Consider the following 24,504-nt stretch of genomic DNA (forward strand, 5'->3'; position numbering starts at 1 on the left):
TGCAGAGGACAAGGAACTATTCATTTCTCTCAGGTTTAACTTCAAAAGAGCCCTTTTCAGAAGAGGGCCCCTCTATTTTGAGAGCACTAAATCCTCTTGGTGACTTTGGTGAAAGAGACATGAACTAACCGATGAAGCAAATGTGTTTCAGATGGAAAATAATGGCTCTTGGAATGAAATGCCTGGTAAACATCTGGTGTCCTTTTATCTTGAATGAACATCAGTCTCCCTTAGTTAATAGATTACACCTGTTGACCAACCAAACCTCTCCCTACATCCGAATGAAGGTATAGGGAAAATACTGATGTCGAGGTTGTATCCCTCCAGAGATTCTGATGTAATCTCTTGGGTTTGGCCTGCGCTTGGGGAATAATTTTTGAAAGTTCCCAGGTGATTTTAATATGCAGCCAAGATTGACAACCCCTGTGTAAACAGAAGGAGACTTTGGTGGATTTAGGGATATAATTTACTCATGCAACAAAAATTAAAATCAGCTAAATAGAGATATGAATTGCTTATAGGATTTTTGTCATGTATTTAAAAATTTTAGGGCACCTGGGTTGCTCAGTGGTTGAGCATCTCCCTTCAGCTCAGGTCGTGATCCCAGAGTCCTGGGATTGGGTCCTGTATTGGGCTCCCTGTGGGGAGCCTGCTTCTCCCTCTGCTTATGTCTCTGCCTCACTCTGTGTCTCTTATGAATAAATAAATAAAATCTTTTTAAAAAGATTTTAAAATTATTTTGTTTATATTGTTTTTAAATTATTTTTATCACTTTTAGACAACTTTCTTTTGGACTTCTTGAGCTCTTATCAGTATTACAAACACATCATGAGGTAAATGATCTCTTGTCCATTGTGTCAGGGATGAGCAATTATTAATAAACAAAAATAAGATTAATCTATATATTGCTCACATACCTATACATGCCATCCTTTCAGACTTTTCCTCAGGGGACAACCCTATAATGGATTACCTGCTATTGAGGGCAATCTGGGGTGGCCAGATTGAATTTTACACTTCATTTTTCCTTCCCTCAAAGATTTGTATACATATTTCAATTCAACTGGACATTATTAATATCAGTAGACATGTATTAAACTGTATTTACCTACTACTTATCATTATATAGGAGAAGACAGAGTCTGCTGAATTTTTCTTGATGCACAATTGTTACCCATTCTTGTCCAATTTAAGAAATGTTCCTTTTTGGCACTTTGTTTTCACACATTGTTGAGACATATAACTTCCAAAGAGAAAATTAATGGCTTTCTGGCATCCTATCACATGACACATTCTGTCCATTTCCTGGACTTCGCACTTGAAGAGGAGTACAGTGAGTTTTGAAGCAATTATCTGCCACATTAGAGGAGCCCTAATAGAGCCATTGGCTTTTGGCAAGTGATTCTGGAGCTCAGTTTTCCCATTTGAAAATGAGAGAGGTACATTCTAATAGGTCTTCAAGTTCCCAAGATCTTTGGGATGATTCTTCCCAATTCCCCCTAGTGGATAGATGCCTCTATTCCATGAAGAGTTTAGGAATCACAGTCCCTTGGAGAAGAGGTGAGCTTTGGGGAAAGAGGAAAGGTAGGGAGTGAGTTAAAATTGTATTATGAGTACAGAAAAGAGTTTATAGTGTTCATCTCCAGATAGAAAATTGTGAGGCATTTACTTTAAATTTTTGTTTCTACCTTTTTTCTTATTTTAATATATGTTATTTTTATAATCAGATAAAATGTAATTTATAATTAAATATATTAGGGGGAACTGGGTGGCATAGTCAGTTAAGCATCTGACTCTTGGTTTCAACTCAGGTCACTATCTCAGGGTCATGAGACCATGCCTCAGACTCTGTGCTCAGTGAGGAGTCTACTTAAGACTCTCTCTCTCTCTCTCTCTCTCTCTCCCCCTCTGCCCCTCCCCTCTGCTCTCTCTTCTCTCTCAAATATAGAAATGAATCTTTTTTAAAAAATAAATTGAATAGGGGATCCCTGGGTGGCTCAGCAGTTTAGCGCCTACCTTTGGCCCAGGGCACGATCCTGGAGTCCTGGGATGGAGTCCTGCATCAAGCTCCCAGCATGGAGCCTGCTTCTCCCTCCTCCTGTGTCTCTGCCCCTTTCTCTCTCTCTCTCTCTCTCTCTCTCTCTCTATGTCTATCATAAAATAAATAAATAAATAAATCTTTTAAAAAATAAATTGAATATATTAGTAAATTCACAAGAAGAAAGGAAGGAAGGAAAGAAGGAAGGAAGGATTGGAATAGATGAACTCTACTATTTCTCCTTGATTGTAAAAATAAATCTTACACTGTATGATTCCTGTGATTAGGCTAGAACAGACAAAATGGTCACAGAATTTTAGGCCTAGCCTCCAAAATTTTATGCCAAAAAAAAAAAAAAATTCTGAATTTGGAGAGAGGATGTTGTTTTCTCTGGGCCAAGAACATTAATCACCAAAATGCTTGGCAGGCACAGGGCTGGTGTCTGCCCACTGGCACTGTTTGGGCTTGGTATATCATCTGATGATAGCCCTAAAACAAAATAAAAGATGTTCATTAAAATAATAAGAATAACAGTAGTAGTAGTAATAGTAATTTTAGAATATAATAAGAACAGTGGCTGCATTGGGAAGTTTTTTATCTTCTCTATTGCTTTTCCATTTGTTTTGGGTGTGTAAGAAAGGCTATGTATGGTTACGCTTCTTCTGTTCTTAGATGTAGTTGGGAATGATGTCAGCCTCACGTACTAGACTTTTTAGTCCTTTTTCTCCTCTGTCAGTAGCATCAATTCCAAGCTAGGTCATCTTGACTGACATTAGGATTTCTATTCCCAAGGATTCAGAAGAGAGGTGTAAACTTCAGTTCCCCTGGCCATACGAGACAGTGGAGGACAGCAAATAAGGACATGGCTACCAATCGTAATAGATGTCGGCCCCATCTGTCTTCACATTAAGACCACTAGGTCTCCAAAATGCTAATTCCCCACCCCCACCAAGTATTCCTCCATTCCTTTTCAGAATCTACCACTTCATGTGCTTGCTTAGGAACCAGTTACAATTTTCTGGTTATTGCGTGTTCATCGTCACTCCCTCTGACTCCTGCCATAGCTATGCCACAGCTGCTCCTTCCCATGCCCAATGGGCGCCATTCACACAGAATACCATGGAGTTGTGCATGTGCAGAGTAGCCCTGGCTGCTCTCATACTTGTAGGTCCTTTTTCCAGTGGGACCCTACACTGGCTCACTGAGCTCACTGCAGTTTCTCCTGCTCCTGTTAAAATAAGTAAGGTATATGGCCCCTATGTGTAGGCAGTAGGTGGTTCTGATGGTGGCTGCCAATCCCTGTACTCCATTCTCTTGGTCATGGGGTTCGGATCAGGATGTGGGCACATGAGCCATGCTGGGCCAGTCAGAATTCTTCTCTAAGATTCTTGGAATTGGACCTGAAGTCAGGACACCCTTTTCATCTTGAATGGCAAAGTTGGATAGTTGTGAGCCAAGGAAGCAACAGAAACCATGGGTCTAGCCCCAAGGAGAAAACTGATTTGTGGTAGGAGAAAATGAAGTTGTCACTCAGAGAGAGGCAAGGACAGAATGTGAGGGAAGAGTCTCGATGATGTTTATTTTCTCGAGTCATTTCAATACCATTTTCCTTTCTAGTTATGTGAGCCAATACATTTTCTATCTGGTCTAAGCTCTTTGAATTGAAGTTTTTGTACTGGGTAACCCAAACACTTTACTAACTAATAATGCACTTATTCCTCCCTTGTTTCCTCTCTCTCCCCCTTTCCAAAATGGTGTAAAGGTATTTACTCCAACACCTCTGAGAAAAGGAGCCAATTTTCTCTGGAAATCAGTGACTTGCCAGAGTCAATTAATCCCACATTTAACATAAAGAGCCATGTAAAGTGCTTAGAATAGTGCCAGGTGTATAATAAGTACTAACTGTTTGTTATTAATATTGTCGGTAGTAGTCTTAGCTGTATTAGTAGCCAAAGTGGATACAGCAGTACTTGGTGGTATAATGTGAGGATGCCAAAAAATCCTTCCAAATTAAGAGAACTTGGTTATGGTTTTCCCCCCAAAAGCATATAAAATGGTATGAATGGTATAAATCTATTCATTGTTTCCCACTTGCTTATTTTTTATCCCACACTTTAGAAATTATTCAACCACTGATCTGCTTTTGTAGTATGGCATATTTAGTTTCTCCTTGCCTGGAAAGCCAGTGATCCATCCTGTCCCTGGCATCACTTTGTATAACAATTGCTTCAATTGCCCATTCTCATTTTCAGTCACACTGCTACTCTGGGAGGAATATGAAAATGAAAAGACTACTCTGTCTTATATTTCTCAGCCACTCCTGCCCTCCTCATTCCATAGAATGTGTTCTCTTTTCTGCTAATATACCAATCAAGGGTCAGGATTAATGGAAGTCTGTATTTCCAGCCCATTAATTGTAGACTATGCTCAAGGTGGATGAAGTTTAAACCAGAAAAAAAGTGTCAATACCAGGCAATAATTTAATACTACCTAGTGCTGTAGGTAAATGTTCAATATAGTCAATACAATGGTTGATAGTGGCCCACATTCCTTTGGGCTCTGTCCTCTGAACAAAGGTGGATTTGTCTTTTGTTGTTGGCTATCTGAGCAATTCCAGGAGACATAAACGTTTTTCTATGATGTCAAAGGAATACATCATGGTAGAACCCAGTATTTCATAGTTCATGGTCTCTCAGAGTCTACTCATCTTGTGGATTCCAGTTACTACCTTTAAAACTCTCACTAATAGATTTTTCTTAATGTTCCAATCATCACTCCCTTTCTCACCCATTTGTAACACATAGGCATCAACCTAAGCAAGCCGTATCTGGGATCTGAAAGCCCAAAGCATTTTCTTGTCCTTGAGTTATGGTATTTTAATGCTTGCCAGATAAAACAAGTTCTACCCCAAGAGCCTATACAAGGTCTTTGCTACTAGCTAAGAGTTTACATAAATACACAGTAATATGAGAGTTCTTGTGTTGAGAGGTGTAGAAAAGTCAAACAAAATACTTTCTACTTAATCCATCGAATAGGACTTATACTTGTCCTCCATCAGAGCTTTACGGTGGCTGAGTATATGGTCACAGCCTTCCATAATCCTTATAATTGGGCAGTGCTCAGTAAACTAAACTTGTCCATAGTCATGTTCTTTTGAATTCATGTACTCATACTTACAAATCCCTAATACTTAATAATACCTAACAATATGGTGAGGATAATTGGGGCTCCAGGCCACAGCTATCAATTATGGATCCTATGGACCATTATCAATTCACTTCCTTTGGTATATTCCTTACTATACCATTATGATCTAATTGGTAGTATTTTTTGTGCTTTCCCTCTAACATCTATATATCTTTCAAATTTTATACAAGACAGTTTTGAATTTCTTTTTATAAAAGGTTTTTTTTTTTAATTTATTCATTAGAGACACAGAGAGGCAGAGACATAGGCAGAAGGAGAAGCAGGCTCCCTGCAGGGAGCCCAATGCAGGACTCGATCCCAGTATCCTGGGATCACAGCTGGAACCAAAGGCAGACACTCAACCACTGAGCCACCCAGGTGCCCTCTAGTTTTGAATTTCTAATCTTAGTATTATTTTTGATGTACTTCTATAGGAGATGCCATCTTAACCAGTGATCAATAGCAGACAACTAATGGTCTTTCAAAAGGGAAGTTATAGGCTGCTGCTTTAGGTAATCATTGAGTTCTAAAGTCCCACGGCTAATGTTCCTCTTGATTCTGTCAGAGTCTCATAGGTCCCTGTTGTGAAGACTATCAATATTATAAAATCCATAATCTTATAAGGACCCAGTGGTGGCATCTGCTACTTTTTTCCTCACTTAGAAGTAGTATTCTAATGTGAAATTTGGCAAACAGCTCCCCCAAAATACACTCAGGTATAAGATGACTTCTTCCATATCCAAATAACTGTCAGCCCATTGGCTCTCATCTCAGGGTGAAATTAGAAATATTCTCAGCTTATTTTTCTAACTAAGGATATGCTTAGTATGCCTATGAGTTTTATGAGTCCTTATATTTAGCTATCTTCACCAGCCAAAAAGGTGATGTCATATTTTATATCTTCTTCTACAGATAAGAATGTTCTCAATTATCACCAATTTTAAAAATATGATTAATCTTAAATGATTTCAAAATAAAAGTTACTGCTAAAAAAATTGTGGTTTAATAAAATATATAGATATTGAAGTAATCATCACTTATCAACAGAATCTTATTAGTGATTATTTTTATTGACCTTTTTCCTTTTTCCTGCTGCATCCCTAATTCCATAGCATAGGGTAACCTTAAACCCTTCTCCAAATATTTGGGAATTTCTTTGCAATGGATCTGTGTCCAGAAGTCCCATTTGTGCTGCTTTAGCTCCCTCTGTTGGCTCAGTGATTTTTACCAGAGCAGCAAACCATAGTCAAGGTCTGCCTAGTTTTATACTCCTTAGGAAAAACAAACAAAAGTTTTGCTCTATTTTAAGTTAGTGGGCCAGATCCAGAAGGATAAAGGCCATGCTGCATGCATGTTTCTTCCTATCACACATCTTGTGTCCTTAGCTATTTCAAACTGCAGATGCTCTGTCCATCAATCCAACACTGATACCATCTTGGTCCCTTCATCTCTGCTGGGACTGGAGTAATGGCATTACTTCTCCCTCTGCCTCCAATCTGCAAGATGACTACCTGAACAAATGTCAACTCCAAACTTAGACTGATGAAAAAAACAGACTCAAATATCATTTGAATAAAGCAAATAGAGTTGCAGTCAGGATAAACAATGGAAGCATCTAGGACAAGCAGAGGTACAAGTTTTCAGATGCCCACCCTCACAAAGGGGAGGACATAGATGAGCTGGAATTATCCTTGTGACTGAGCATCCCAAGAGAATGGAATGTCCTTCAATTTTATGATGTTGGAGAATTCTGCATCACTAACAATTCTGCATTATGCCAGCAACCACTTATCTGGGTCTGATGTAGTGCAACAATCTCAGCAACATGCAATATATGGCATAACTGTATAGTACAACATGGTTTGACACATTCAGCTGTGAACTTGGTTCTCAGTCCCTCAAGGATAACATTGTCTAGTTTCACACAAACTACAGACCTGCAATAAGTGATTGCCACTCAGGTGAACTCTGAATCATATTAATAGGCCCTTCTATTAGCCATGGATCTTCTTTATAATCTTCAGAGACTTCTACCTGGAAAAGGCCTATACCCTCACCTGCTTTCTATGTTCAGCTTCATAGCCTTTACCTTACTGAATTAGGTATAATAGGCTCTCCCGGACAGCTCTGGGGGGTTCTCTCTAAGCCTGTAAATATGCCCACTGTCTATCATAAGGGCCTTTCCTCCAACTCATAAAGGGCCTTTAGACTCCCTCTACTGAAGCACATTTGCTTTCCTTATCCTTTCCCCTTTGTCTTGTGGGTCATAATACAATGCTAGATAAGATCTATACTGTATATGATGCTTGATAGTGGCCAAGGATTGCCCCTACAGTAGTCCCATTTCCTGTATCCCCAGCCCTGCAAAGGAGAACAGACCTGTGTGGGCCATTGCGCTAGGACCCAATGGAAGAGAAGTTATTAAAACTTCTTAGAAGGAAGACATATCTTCCCTCTGCCCACATCCAAGCTTCTGCATTGAGTACAGCTGTGATGTGACTTTGGGCAAATTATTTAACCTCTCTACATCTTAGTTTCATCTCTAAAATAAAGATAACAGGGGCACCTGGATGGCTCAGTTGGTTAAGCATCTGACTCTTGATTTTGGCTCAGGTTGTGATCACAGGGTCATATGATGGAGCCTTCTCACGTGGGGTTCTATGAGGAGCAAGGTCTGCTTAAGATTTTCTGCTCCTCCCACTCATGCTCTCTTTCTCTTTCTCTCTCTCTCTCTCTCAGATATATAATAAAATAAAATAAAGATTACACATTGCAAATTTGTTGCAAGGATTAGGCAAGAGAATATTTGAAACACTGGAACCTAGATAGCACTTAGAAAATGGTAGCTATATCAGCAGCAGCAGCATCCTCACCATCATCATCATCATCATCATCATCACCAAATCTGGTCCTGGCTGCTTTGCAAAGCCTTGCAATCTGGCTTGCCTCCATATATTTGAGTGGAAGAAAGAAATGTTAAACTTTAAGAAGAGTTGCCCAAATTAATTTCATATTTCTCTTCACATTTTCAAAAACCTTCTTTAGAAGGGCGTTTCATGGATTCCAGAGCATTGGAACTTGAAAGTTCTAGGTCCATCTCCACTAATAGCTATTTGTAGGACCTTTGGCTTCTCAAAACCTCAGTTTTCTTAGCTGGAAAATAAGAATTTATACACACTTTGCAAGATTATTCAAAGAATTGATGAGGTAAGATACTCAAAATTCTTCATATGGTATCTGATATATTGCAGGAGAGCCACAAATGCTCATGGTGCCTTCTACCCACTTGGCTCTGGGCTTCAACACCTTTATTTGTAAAAGAAGGGAGTTGGAGAAGCAGTTTTCCTCTAGGTTTTTTCATCTCTAATATCTTATGATTCTCATGACACTCTCTTGTGGTACATAATGGCAGTCCCCAAATCACAGAAAAGGAACTGGGAAGAAAATTCCCCATAGAAGGTTTCAAAGCCTTTGGCTCTTAGCCCCATGAATGGTGCTAAATTCTCTTTCCCTGCCCGTTTGGGTTGCCTCACACTGCAATCGAGGAGCTGTTCTTTCTAATTTCTGTTGATAAACTCTATAGCTCTCCTGTACCTCTTGAAACTTAAAAGCATTTATGTATTTTCTTGGCATCTTTGTATAACACATTGTTCAAAAAATTGTACAGCATTTTGTATCTAAGCTATGAAGGCAATGATCTGATTTGCTTCCCCGAACTAATCCATAGGCAACTTTCCTCATTTTGGTCTATACCATTTCCTTCCACTCACTCAATTAAAAACTGAGTGTTGGGACACCTGGGTGGCTCAGTGTTTGGGTGTCTGCCTTCAGCTCAGGGTGTGATCCTGGGCTCTGAGATCAAGTCTTGCATTGGGCTCACTGCAGAGAGCCTGCTTCTCCCTGTCTATGTTTCTGCCTTTTTCTCTGTGTGTCTCATGAATAAATAAAATCTTAAAAAAAAAGCAGTTTCATTCTCAAGTCCTCCCTTTCCCTCACAGCTACCTCCAAGGTATTCAAGAAATCCTGCTGATTCTACCTTCAAATATACCCAGACACACTCACACTCTCCATTCCCACCACTGTGTGGCACTGGAGCGAGCCATTGTCATTTCTGATGGAGAACTACTATAGCAGCCTCTTCACTGGTCCCCAAGGTTCCTCCTTTGCTCATCTACAAATTATTATTCTCCACATAGTAACTGGAGCAAGCTTTTAAAGAATATAAATCAAATTGATGTCCTTCAACTTGCTTTTCTTTGGTTTTTCAAGGGCCTACATGATCTAGCCATTACCTATTTTTCCATTTCATCTTACACCATCCTCTCCATCTACCATGCTCTAGCCAATTTGAATCTTTCTGTTCCTTGAGTACCCCAAGCTTATTTCTGTCCTAAGATTCTTATTCTAGCTGTCCCTTTGCCTGAAATGCTCTGTCTCCTGATCTTCCTGTGGCTGGTTTTCTTGACATTCAGATCTAAGGGCAAATATTATCTTCTTAGGGAGGCCGTTCTAGATGCACAAATTTAAAGTATCTACTCATATTTAAACTTCAATTTTCTATCTCTCCCATTAAAATATATGCTCCTTGAGGTCAGGATTCTGGTTTATCTTCTTTACTCTATTGCTACAGAGCTTAGAACTACTCATAGCATAGAGTAGTTAATAAATAATTGAGTGAATGAATTAAAATTCATTCTGCCTTAGTTTTGCATCAATATTTAGTATCTTACACCACTAGAGGGCAATAAATCACCTAATTGGAATGAGGAAATCTGTGTCTTTTAATCACCTTCCCAGATGAACTTAATTGATTTTAATCATTAATGTGACAGACATTAAGAAAAGCACTCCCACTCCAAAAAAAGAGGAGGGGGAGAAAAAAAATGCTCTAGATTTTCCAACCAGCTACCAGGTACAAGCCCAGAAGAAAGAGTTTACAGATAGTGAAATAATTTTAAATAGACTTCCCGCTTAAATATATTATGTAGGTTTTTAAAAATCTCATTATGTAAAATGAGAAAGTATTAACTTCAGTAATATGAAATTATTTGAATAGTCAGGGGATGGTACCTGAGTAGCTCAGTCAGTTAAAGGACCTACTCTTGATTTCGGCCCAGGTCACATCTCAGGGTTGTGACATGGAGCCCCGTGTTGGGTTCCATGCTGGACATGAGGCCTGCTTAAGATTCTCTTTTTCCCTCTCCCCCTGTCCACCCCACCCCCACTCTCTCTTAAAAAAACAAAAAAACAAAAAACCTACAACAATATTGGACAGTCGGGGAGATTAAGTAATATAATATTTTCTCTATCTTTTTTTAAAATTTTATTTATTTTTTATTTTTTTATTTTTTATTTATGATAGTCACACACACACACACACACAGAGAGGCAGAGACATAGGCAGAGGGAGAAGCAGGCTCCATGCACTGGGAGCCTGATGTGGGACTCGATCCCGGGTCTCCAGGATCGCACCCTGGGCCAAAGGCAGGCGCCAAACCACTGCACCACCCAGGGATCCCATATTTTCTCTATCTTTTAAATACACACACACACACACACACACACACACACACACAAATATATATACCTTAGTCACTATTCTTATTTTTGTTTTTGAAAGTTTGAATCCTGGTCAGTTTCATGGGAGTAGAGAATCTGAAAGGGATGTTCTTTTTTTCTATTTTTGTGCTTAATTCCATTTCATTCTGAGCTTTTACTTTTCTCTTAAAGAAAGCAACATGGTATGTCTAGGCTGTACCGTCGAGCAACAAGACATCAGATATTTCCATTGATAGTCCTGCCTAGCTTGAGGGACTAAAGTCCAATGATAAGGACCAGCTTTGTTTCTTGAGTCTGCTGCAGTGCCATTTAGGGCACAGAGAACATGCAAACCACATTGCTAGCTGTGGGTTCAGACAAGGATGTGTCCTTCTTGTGTCACTATTCCTGGTGAACTCAAGGTGGCAGTATAGAGATATTATAAATGAATTTCCTTGCTAAGGTCAAACTATTCTGTGAAGGACTCCTATGATGGTTGGTTGGTTTTAAGTACAGTTTCCAAAACCACATTGAGTCAGTCGCCATGACAACTGGAAGGCTGTGCTGGAATTCACTGAATTTCTAGTTCCCTTGTCTCCGGAGGTGAGAAAAGACTTCTAGAGGAAAAGCCCAAGCCTGATAGGAAAAACTTAGTTTTTTTTTTTTATTGTTGCTGATGTGGCTTACTGTGGCAAAAAAAAAGGCTTCCCAAATGTGAGTGCTAATGTCTGTGAGAGCTAGGGGTAGTCAGACAAGGCTGAGACTTATGCATTTCCAAGGATCCACTACAGGAGGAGAATAGTCTAGATTTTTCTAGTCACTTAACAACGAGAGTGGTTTAGTGCACCCATTAGATGAGTTGGAGGGAGGGAATAATCAACATCAGCTTGCTTGCTTCTTTACATTCTTTTAAGTAGGGCAGAAGCTACTGTATCTTCTGGTCTATGCTCTAACTCAGTAAGAAGGATTCAAAAAGCATTAGAATGAGTCTCATGTGGCCTCTTTCACTGAGGAGAGAGACCGTTATCTTCTATTCCCATGTTCTAATTTTCCATCACAGAAGATGCATGCATTCACATATCCATTTGGCAAACACTCATTTGTTGAGCACATACAAAATAGTTTCTAGACTCAAGGAATCAAATGGAAATAAAGAATTAAGTTATGAGAGGTATCAACAAAAAATTACGGAAAATTCGAAGGAAAAATACTTGAAGTTTCTAGTAAGAGGGAATGAAGTAATAGCTCATGGAGTAATGATTTTTGGTCTTAAAGAATGAGTAGGATTTTAGTTTGGGGGAGTTGGGTGATGAAAGGGAGGGCACCCAAAAACCAAAAAGACGGAGTAAGCCAAGTCGTGAAGGTCAGATAATTCAGAGTGTGTTGGTCATGGAAAGAGTACAGCCAAAGTATGCAAAGTAGTAGGTGAGAAGGCTTTAAAGCAATATTTCTCAGCCCATGGATATTTTTTTTCATTCAGGGGACATTTGGCAACATCTGAAGACATTTTTGGTTGTCACAACTGTATGGAGGTATGCTGCTGGCACCTAGTGGGTAGAAGACAAGGATACTGCAATGCACAAGACACCCCCCACAACCAAGCTTGTTTCTAGCCCAAAATATCAATAGTGTCAATGTTAGGGAACCTCATTTTTAAGGAAGGTTGGTCTTGGTCACAGAGGGCATTAGATGAGGAAGATAAGGAGGATGGAACTTATATGATAGGCAAAAAGAGATGTAGAGAGTTTTTATGTGGGAGAATAAGTTTATCAGTAGTATTATTAATGAGAGTTACATTGATAAAAACATTCACAGCCTTTCCCTTCCCTCAGACTTTAAAGCGAAACCCTGTTTGCCCAGTTTGGCTAACCACCTTTGTTGTACTTGAGGGCAACAGGTGGAGATGTAGAGTTGGAGAAACCTGGATAAGCTAAATTATGTAAGACCATGGAAACTCCAAGAGGAGAAATGATCCAGAAGGAGGGGACAAAGGAGGCAATAGAGAAAAGGGAGGGAATGAGGAAAAGAATCAGCACAAATGGAAGTAATGAGGAGGGCACACTGAATTCTGGGAGGTGCTAAGATAAAAGACTTGCTTCTGTCTTTGGTGAACTTACGATTTCCTTTTTTTTTTTTAATTTTTATTCTTTTTATTTATTTATGATAGTCACAGAGAGAGAGAGAGAGAGAGGCAGAGACACAGGCAGAGGGAGAAGCAGGCTCCATGCACCAGGAGCCCGATGTGGGATTCGATCCCGGGTCTCCAGGATCGCGCCCTGGGCCAAAGGCAAGCGCCAAACCGCTGCGCCACCCAGGGATCCCCTAACTTACAATTTCCTAATGGAGATCACACATAACCAAGTCTCTGGTACTCTTTGGAAAAAAGCATGTATATTTTCACATGGCAGTCATTTCTCAGAGCTTTCACTGACATGTAAATCTGGGTGGCTTCAACTCGGGTAAAAATCATTTGGGGTTGCTTCTCTTGTGGGTGTTTCTTACATTGAACATGAAGTAAAAAACTGATAGAATCCCGGGCATCTGGGTGGCTCAGTGGTTGAGCATCTGCCCTTGACTCAGGTTATGATCCTGGGGTCGTGGGATTGAGTCCTGCATCGGGCTCCCTGCATGGAGCCTGCTTCTCCCTCTGCCTATGTCTCTGCCTCTCTCTGTGTGTCTCTCATGAATAAATAAATTAAAATCTTTTAAAAAAACAAAACCTGACAGCATCCATCTGGGTATAGTATTAAATTATCTCTGACTTTTTGGCTGGAGTTGGATTTGACACAGATGACTAAACGTAGCCTTGTTAAAGGTGAGTCATCACACACTTGACCAATGAGAAACGCAATGGAGACACTGTTACGTCTGCAAGAATATCAGTTCTTCATGTCACAGTCAGTTGCTCTGGTCTGTGTTCCTCTGCCAACTTCCAGGGGCTAATAAGCTTTTGGCCTAGCAGTGGAAGCAATGGTGCCAATGACAAAGATAAACAAGATTCTCTGCCAAGAGCAAAAGCTGAAATCTTTCTGGTAATTGCAACCTGACATGTGCATGGCCCCAGGATCATGGGTCATCTCCACCATTGCCATTTGCTATCTGCTATGGCCCCAGGGACTTCATGCCGTACGATGGCTGCCATGGGTGCTCCGTTATCATGAATATGCCATGGCAGAATAGACATGTTCTTTTTGTAACTTCCCATGGCTAATGGAGTTGGAAATGAATGGATATTAAAGGACACCCACAGAGCTCAGCCGTTCTCCATAGTGGTCAATCAGAGGTGAAGTCCATGCACCAAATTAAGAAAAGATATTGATGGGTGGGGAGAAAAACCTGCTTGTCTTTTTTTAGTTAAAATGTTCTGTATCATATAGAAATGCTTTTGATTGCTACTTACAACAAGCTAACTAATGATGGCTTATTATTTTATTGCATGACAAGAAGTTCTGCATCAAGGATACTGGCTATTGCCCTCATTTCTGTTCCTCATTCTTAGCATGTTGGCTTTTCTATTTTTGCTTATTGTTTTATGTGGAGCCAGTTATCTGTCCCTTATAACAGGAAAGAAGAAAATTTTCCCACTGTTTATTATGGACCAGGACTGGGAAAATGACTTTCAGTCTAAGAGGAAGAGGATTGTAGTCATTGATTTCTATCAGCCATGATGCATCTCCAAGGATAGGACCATTTTGTTATTATAAACAATAATGGGGTTCCATTGGCAAGAAAGTAGAACTATTGGGTAGGTAACTAATTGTCACAACCCTTCGCTTTGTCAGCCTCAAAGTGTGGCGTGAGATGGAAATACAGCAGACTTCACCACTCTGTGCATGTGCCCACAGCCTTTTTTCCCTTCCCTTTCTCTTCTTAACTGACCTCTCCTCATATGCACAGGTAGATTTCAAGTGTATTCCTGCTCCTCCTTAAAATCCTACCGAATCATCTTCATGAGACCTTCCTGGAACTAAGTCCCAGCGTTAGGCATGTCCATCCCAGCTACCACAACCAACTCAACCCTTCCGTGTATCATGCTGAATTGTGGCTGTCTCTTATCTTTTTTGCCACAAGATTGGCCTCCACAAAGAGTACTATTTATAGGTGTCATGTGCATATTCCCAAGACAGCACAGAGTGAATCAATGAGAAAGCCAAAAAGAGTTTTGGTCTATGCTATAATCCCTTAAGAAATGGTGTTTCTGGATAAATCACACACAGAAACCTCATTATTTGGGATTGTAATAGACTATACCTTTCAGGGACTATACCAATCAGAGACTCTGTCTCAAATTGAAGATGATCCTGTCTATTTTGTCTACATTTGACTGCTCGCTTTTTAGTATCAGCAGGCACTTCACTAACCCCTATCTACTTTAGCTCCCCAAATGTGTGTGGTAGAGTGGGACTACTTATCCATGGTCCATCTCTGGGAGGGCAGTGTTTCACTAGGAAAAGAGCCTGAAATTTAGAAGTTTGACTCTTGACTCAGCCATCATTATGTTCTACTAAAGAGCAACACATGTTCAGCCTGTTAACTAACTTCATTGATCTTCAGTTTGCTCACTGGTAGAATGTGATAATAATATTCTCATGGGGTTATTTTTTTGTATTTTTTATTGGAGTTCGATTTGCCAACATATAGTATAACACCCAGTGCTCATCCTGTCAAGTGCCCTCCTCAGTGCCCGTCACTCTGTCACCCCATCCCCCCGCCCACTTCCCCTTCCACTACCCCTTGTTTGTTTCCCAGCGTTAGGATATTTTAAATATTAAATGACATAACATGTGTAAAGTGTTCACCGCATGGTAGATGTCTAAGAAAGTATTATTGTTAATGAATGCGTCTTAGATCTTCAATGATACACTTCTATCAGATCAAAGTTCTCTTATTTGCAGATGATTTCACTGCCTTAGAGCCAAAAGGTTTTGTATAACACAATGAGGTTGGGAAATCTCTTTGCTCCATATCATGTACATATCTGGACAATTCTATATTTTAAAAACCTGGTATAATTATATCCCTAGTTTCAAGTGAAGTTCACAGAATATCCCCATAGAAACCACTGTGTGTTGTATGTACCAATCTTTCTTTTAAAGATTTTATTTATTTATTAATGAGAGACACAGAGAGAGAGAGGCAGAGACACAGGCAGAGGAAGAAGCTGGCTCAATGCAGGGAGCCCTATGTGGGACTAAATCCCGGGTCTCCAGGATCACACCCTAGGCTGAAGGTGGCACTAAACTGCTGAGCCACTGAGGCTGCCCTTATGTACCAACCTTGATGTAAGCACCGAGACTTATTTATACTAAGGTCATATGTATTCTAAATGTATGTAAAATAATTTATAATTACTCCCTATTCATTCATTCTTTCACTGACTCTACCAAGAAAGAATAAATTATACATAATACCTTAATCCAAGGCATTATGGTATAATTTACGTACCATAAAATTCACCCTTTAGAGTATACAATTTAGTGGATTTTAGTATATTCTGAGTTACCTAACTATTGTTACAATCTAACTCTAGAATATTTTCACCACCCCAAAAAGAAACCCTCAGCCTTATTAACTCTCTCCCTATATTCTCCTGCCCACCCTGGTGCCCCAGTTCTTGGAAACCCCTAAACTCCTTCCTGTTTCTACAGATTCGCCTATTCTGGACATTTCATATACATGGATTCGTACAAATGTGGCCTTTTATGTCTGGCTTCCTTTGCTTACTGTAATCATTTCCAGATTCATCCATGTTGTAGCATGCTTTAGTAATTCATTCCTTTTTATGGCTGCATAATGTTCCATTGTATAGATATGCCACACTATGTTTACCCATTCATCATTTGATAAATATTTGAGTCTCCACTTTTTTGGTGGTTATGAAAATGCTACTATGAACATTTGTGTATAGGTTTTTGTATGGACATATGCTTTCATTTCTTTTGGGTATACACCTAGGTGTGAAATTACTGGGTCATATGCTAACTCTATGTTTAAACTTCTGAGGAACTTCTAAGCTGTTTTCAAAGTGGCTGCTACATTTTACATTTTTACCAGCAATGTCTGACGGCACCAATTTATTCATATCTGCACCAATACTTTGTTTTTGCCTTTTTAAAAGCCATCTTAGTAAGTGTGAAGTGGTATTTCATAGAGGTTTTGACTTGCATTTCCCGAATGACTAATAATATTGAGCATCTTTTCATGAGCTTCTTATCCATTTGAATATCTTTTTGAGAAATGTCTAGTCAAATCTTTTGCCCATTTTTAAATTGAGTCATTTATCCTTTTGTTGTCAAGTTGTAATAATTCTTTATATGTTTTAGATTTTAAGCTTTTATTAGATATATGATTTGCAAATATTTTCTCCCATTCTGTGGGCTGTCTCTTCACTTTCTTCATTTGTTCCTTGAAGTCCAAAAGTTTTTAATTTTGATGAGGGCCAGTTTATCTATTTTCTTCTTTTGTTCCTCATGTTCTTGGAGCCATATCTAAGAAACCACTGCCTAATCCAAGACCATAAAATTTAGACCTAGACTTTTTTCCTGAGACCTTTATGTTTTAGCTGCTGCATTTATTTTTCAGGTAATTTTCCCAAATGTTATGAAGTTAGGGTGCAATTTCATTTTTTTTGTATATAAATATATAGCACCTGTTCACTGAAAAGATTATTCTTTCTCCATTGAATTATCTGAGCACCTTTGTCAAAAATCAATTTACCATAAATGTAAAAATAGAAGGGTTTATTCCTGGACTCTTAATGCTATTCTGTTGATCAGTCAGGGAAACAGAACCAGTAGAAGATGAATAGAAAGAGAGACATGTATATATATAGAGAGAGATAGGTATATCTACATAAGTATGTGCATATATATATATAGCTATACAGGGATGTATGTATGTAAATACCTCACACACACACACATACAAAAATACATACACAAAGAGAGAGAGATTGACCCATTGTAAAGAATTGGCTTATGTGACTGTGGAGGTCTGAAATCCATAGGGCTGGCTGTCAGGAAGGGCAGGTACAAACTGAAGCTGCTGTCCACACGCAGAATCTCTTCTTCAGAAAAGCCTCAGTTCTGCTCTTGAGGCCTTCCAACTGATTGAATCAGGCCCATCCAGATTATCTAGGATAATCTTCCTTTCCTATAGTAAACTGATTATAGACTTTAGTCACATTTACAAAATACCTTCACAGCAACACCTAGATTAGAGTTTGATTGAATAACAGGGTCTGGGGCCTAGACACACTAATGCACAAAACTGACCATCAGGATCTATGTCTCTCTTTATGCCAGCACCACCACACTTGATCAGTGTAGCTTTGTGATGCTTTGAAATAGAGAAGTACGAGTCCTCTAACTCCATTCTTTTTTTTCCCCCCAAGATTATTTTAGCCATCTTGGGTCCTTGGCATTTCCATGTGAACTAAGGTTCAGCTTGTCAATTCCTGTACCCACATTCATTTTTGAATTAAGATAAATTGATAAATCCACAATGCTGAAATCTACTCCATGCAACCCATGGTGCTCTACTTTGTCTCTCAGGATCATTTCATGGGTTTTCTAACTTCTAGGAGAAGCAGTACATTCTCCCTGCCAGTGTGAAAGACTGAGATGCAAAAGCATCATGGGAATAGATGAATAAATAGGACACCCAGTGAGCAATTTCAACTCTCAAATATCATAATTTAAATAGCACTTCTCTCTCCTGACTGCAACAGAGTAAAAGTATGTACTACATTCGTTACTTGATGGGATTATCGGTGACAAAACAAATGTTTTCACCATCTTCTGGAGGGGCACATTCAATGTACTTTCAAAATCAATTTATTCAGTTATCCATAAACCTCTTTTGGGACTTCACAAAGCCCTAAGCGCAATAAGGTGACTTGTGGCTGAAGAGGTGAATAAGTATGGTTTCTGCCTTGAAAGTTTGGATGACTATCAGAGCAAACATTACAAGCCAAAATGAAGAAATCAGGAGCCAACCGATCTTGTCCTTTTGCCAATGGCACATTTTTTACCCAAGTATTAAATGTGCATTCCTGTCCCCACTGATTGGCCCATTTTCTGGTCATTCCTACATGGTTGTCTTTTTCCAAGGCATACTAGGCTGGGGAGGAGTAATTTTGAGTCTCATGCTCCTTCAAGACACTATGATAAATGAAAGTTCCAGGGGTCATTGCCATTTGTTCCATCTCTCCTCCTCTGAGCTGAGCTGTTTGGTTTTCTGGGAAGGTTCCTCCATACCAACCAAAGTGATTTGAGAAACAATGTGTATTGTTAAGAGCCAGTTAATAGCCACTTGCCTAGAAAAATACCTTAAATAGCAACTGGCTTTTTGAGGCTTATTCTGAGGTCTCCTCACCTTTACTTGTCACTGGCTTTGAGAATTCTTAAGGGATGGAGCTAAAAGCTCTTTAGAGGTTGAAGAAATAGGGTTGCATTTTATAAAGAGGCTTTCTCTCTTCTTTTTCTTATTCAATAATCAGATCCCTGAGAAATAGAACACCAAGGGTAGGATTGAGAAGCTAAGTGTCCCCTACTGCTCAAATCTGCACTCACAGTTGATGTAGGGACTGGGAAAGAAGGAGGTCCTTGAATTTTCATTGAAGGCATTACATACTACGTAATGAACATCAGTTTTAGGCCACTCTGCATAAGTGAGTAAAGTAAATTTTTAAAGGCCCCTTGAAAATACACCATTAATAGAACACCCAAAATCTCTTTAACAATACGCAATATGATTACACATTTAAGTATAAAAGGACAGTTTGTTTTTCAAAATAAAGGTGGTCTGAGTGTCCATGTTGATTATTCTTGAGATTCTCACACCAATGAGGCAGAACCTGGCACCCCCAACCACCTCACCCCAGGCCAGTTTAAAATCAGCATGAATGCTGTGTAATCTAACCAACAGGATTGATCCAGGTCAGGTATTAAGGGCTAAAATGGATTAAACAAAAGACATTCCCCTTGTAACAAGAAGGAAAAACTTCAAAGGTGGGATTTGTTCTTGTTATGACAAAGGAAGTGGATTTACAAACTGCCTTGAGGCACACCCCTCTGTGACTTTCAATTTGCTCTCCACGGTGGGGGTAGGCTTTTTCCCCTTCTTCTCTTTTTCCCCCCAGCTCCTGGAGTTCTCCCCAGGGTAAGAACTTCTGGTTAAGAGGATCAGATTGAGAATGCTTTCTCTTGTTTGTTTTTAAAGACCAGGCACCGGGCATCTCCCCCATCAAATGACACTCTTGTTCAGGCCTCTTCTAGGTCGCCACCACTCAAACGTGTAACAGTGACAATGAGCAGGTAAAGTAGGGAGTGCCATTAGATTCCTTCAACAGAGCAGACTGAACTCTCCATTGTGGTGCTTGCAGTTGGTGTGAAAATCCCAAAGAGAGAAATGCAAACAAGAAAAAGGGTATCCTAAAGGTTTAAAGATAACTCTACTCCGTGAGAGGCATTAGCATACCTCACCACATAGACTTATAGTCCGGGATCAGGATTAGCCATGTTGGGTTTTATTTTCAGTACCCTGATGCAATGTTATAATAACTTTTATTGTAATGGTACATATGTAAACATAATTTATCTTCTAAAAGCTCAAAGCATTTTGTAGTTTTTGGTAAGCTATATAGATATATACACTCACATACGTATGTATATATACTCTACGTATTTATAAATTTTTGTACTTAAATTACCATAAAATACTTAAGTTCTCTGGGATAAAAATGGAAAGTGGAAATAGTATATAAATGTTGCATCAAAGTTTCTCAACTTAAGTGCTGCACAAATCCATTTAAAGGAAAAGAAACTCCTACTGATGCCTAGCTGTTGATTTCAATTATGTTTATAATAATATTTCTTAAACATGTATAAATATAAAACTGATTATGAACTCCTTCTGTTGTAGTTCTTATTAAATTATAAAACTAAAGTATGTGCTCTAATTACAAATGGCAAAAACAGTAAAATTCAAATTAACAATATTAAATTAATGTAACATACAATGTTTTCTTGAAAATGAATTACCATTTACAACATGATTTTGGTGCTGCCTGCCCCTCCCACATTCTTTTGAGTTTGGCATGCAGGTACAACTATTGGAACTCCTGGAAAGCATTTTTCAAACCAACTACCAGGACATTGTTTGATCCTTATTTTTGCATTTCTTCTTTAAATAATTGTTATCATAATGATCTTTTCACCTGTAATATATATTCTGTTTCATTTTTCTGATGTGACCATAAAAACCTAATATGTGATTTGTGTATTGGATTTGCCTGTATTCTTTACTCATTAGACTGAAACAGTGAATGTACTTCTGGGTTCTAATGATGCTACAATCACAGACTTTGGTACTGAAAATCCATGGCAGGATTCTATTATATATCATCCAGATGGTCCAGAATATGATTATATGACATTTTTCAAAGATAGTTTTCTGTATAAAGTCAACAACTTTCTATAGAGAATGCAATGTCCTCTGAGAATATGTCCTTCATCCTTGATTTAAGGATTCTGAATAAATTTCACAGGCTAAACGTGTCTTTGTCCCCAAAATTAATTCTCTTGCTATAGGACTGGGCATGTGAGTTAAAGAACAAAAATATTCCTTCGTTTATTATGAAGCCAGAGTGCAGGTCCCAATTAAATGACTTATCTTCATTTTCTAGTGAATAAGTATTTCCCCACTAATAAGTATAAAACCAGGTGCTTCTCCTGAAGGACCTTACAATCTACTTGAGACAAGATATAAACAAGAAAATTTTAATATTTGAACATATTCAAAATTTGCTTATGAAGCATTGACATTTTTTGGTCAACACACAGAGTTTTAATTAGGCTTTGGAAACCTCATTTATCAACTACATTTGAATACTTAATAAAACTTCAAATCATATTGTGATGTGTGCAGTGAAAAATGCAGCATCTGGAAGATGCCATCAGTGGTTTGAAATGAAGAAATCTGATAGCATTTGGACTTTGACTTTCTCATAAACACCTATGTCATTGTAATACCTTGAAAGTTGTGACCAAAATGGTCAAGCAAAGCCGTAAGAAATCTCCACAATTGAATTGGGTATTATTTTATATCTGAAAAAATGTTGTGTGGTCATAGAGATAAAATGTATATGGAAAGAATGCACACTTCCAGTTAGTTTAAAGATCTTTAGAATTAGGGAGAAGAGGAGCACCTGGGTGGTTTAGTCAGTTGAGCATCCAACTCTTGATTTTGGCTCAGGATTGTGAGATCGAGGCCTATGCCAGGCTGCATGCTGGGTGTGGAGACTGCTTAAGATTCTCTCTCCTTCTCCATTTCCCTCACCTCTCCTATCACTCTCGCTCTAAGGGAAAAAAAAAAAAAGAATTAGGGAGAAAAGAAATTTAAATACAATTATGATCCCAAAATATGTGAAATATAATCTAGTGATTTTCCTGGCAGGGTATATGTTCAGACTCTGCAATTATGGAAGAATTAGATAATACATAGTTGGAACCCAGAGCAATGGCTAATCTGTGATCACCCATTCGGAGGAGTTTAAATGTAGTTACTATAAAGCAGAAGCAGCATACTCTATTAGGACTGCTGACTAGACTCTACGTTCGGTCCTACCTGGAAGTTCTGGTCATTTCATGTAATTATAATCCTTAACATGGCTTGAGCTACTGAAGTCTTTCAACTCTGTGAATACAGCAGGAAATGTGGAAGTGTTAAGAGGCTCAAACTTGAAGTTTCAATATGTTTGAGTGGAAAGAAACCTGCGTATTTGGTATATATTACTACTTGTAATACTTAGGAGAATCTGTCCTACCTAAGTAACTGATGAGCCTTATAAGTCCAGGGGACTTATAAGGACTAAAATGTGTGTCAGTAATTGATTTAGACTTGCGATTTTAAGTTGAAATCTAACTAAAGTTATCAATAACATTGGACTGTCTAAAAGAGTTTAAGAATCCCCATATATGAGTTCCATTTATTGGATTTATAAGAATAATTTGAGTACTTGGGAAGATTGCTTAATCAAACAATTAAAGGACCTTAAGAGGAAGTCAACCACATAAATTAATAAATATAATTGAAAGTGTTCTTAGATATTTAATTTATTAATTAAACAAGTTTATTCAAAGGCCAACTTAAAAAGTGATTGTTCAAATCTGCTAGGCTAGTAAATAGAATAATAAAAATTGTAAGCCAAATCTGAAAGCTTATGGCAAAGCTGAGTTTTTGAGTTGGTAATTTTAACACATCAAATATTATTGTTTTAAAACCAAAAATATCTTCTGAATAGTATCTTCTGCACTTAAAAAAAAAAAAGAAATTCACACTTAATTTATAAAATAAAATTACTTTTTATTGTATCATTCAAATGAAAATGAACAATTGTTATCTTAATCATCTCTGTAACTACAATATTATGTTATGCTTCATTTTCCTGAAGCAATTATAAAATAATAAAGTTTGGGGTCTTTTGGAAATGAGAAGACACTGCCTGTTACCTCCCCTACCATCACCACTAGCACCCCTAATGTAGTCTAACTGGGGTCATAGGAAAAGGCAGTGTTTGTCTTGCCAAATCTTAGATGATGTCACTCACCTCAGGATGAGTGCTATATCATGGAGTGGGCAATGTGAAGTCTGCTCCTTCCTAAGTTGTTCACTATCCTCTCCAAATTCATCCCTCCCCCCATTTCTATTACAATCCACGTCTCACTTTAAGCAATAGAGAGAGTGTTCTCGTGGAGTTCCCTCACATGCTGAAGAATCTATTAGGGTGATAGCTCTTGCTGTGGACTGAACTATGTCCCCCTCCCCAAATTCTTATTTTGAAGCCCTAAACCCCAATGTGAGGGTGTTGGGAGATGGAGCCTCTGGGAAGTGATAAAGGTTAGATGAAGTCATGAGGGTGGGGCTTTCCTGATAGGATTTGTATCCTTATAAGAAGAGATACTGGAAAAGAAGCTTTCTCTCTCTCCTCTCTGTCTCTCTCTCATGTGAGGAGCTCACAGTGAGTATGTAGCTGTCTATGAGGAAGAGAGGCCTCACTGGGGGACTCCATCATCTGGCACCTTGATCTTGAACTTCCCAGACTCCCAAACTATGAGAGGTAAATTCCTATTGTTTAAGCCACTCAATTCATGGCATTTTGTTACTAGCAGCCTGAGAAGACTAAGACAGTTATACCTAAAGAATAATGCTTCTGATTAATCAAGATAGAGAAGTAAGATATCAATTGCATCCAAAATTAGTCTAATAAGCAATTTCAATAATAACTAGAGAACTCAGAGGTAATGAAGACACTACGTACTTTTTCTTACAATGTCCCCTTTAATGGCTCATTTCTAAACTTGCTCCTGGATTGAAGGTCACCTAAACACAGTTTAATAATAAAGAAGGAATCTTTTCTAGATTAAACCAAAGAGAACTCTCATAGTTGCTGAGGGAAATGTGTGGTAAATAGTAACGTTGCCTCCAAATGTTTTATTCCTCTCTGTATCCGTGCCCTTTGTCATGTGTCTTTGTCCTCCATCATGAGCAGGTCAGCTTTACATTAATGCCCTGTAACACAACACTGGGCTTAGCCATATGGCTTGCTTTGGTTAATGCATTCTTAGAAGAGAGGATGCAAGCACAGGCTTGATGTGGCCTTGCAGATTGGGTTGGCTTTCCTTTGCACTTCAGCCAATACCATGGGAAAGTGCCAAAGTTGGACAAGGACTGAGTCACCC

This window comes from Vulpes vulpes, chromosome 6 (assembly GCF_048418805.1).
Source record: "Vulpes vulpes isolate BD-2025 chromosome 6, VulVul3, whole genome shotgun sequence".
NCBI lineage: Eukaryota > Metazoa > Chordata > Mammalia > Carnivora > Canidae > Vulpes > Vulpes vulpes.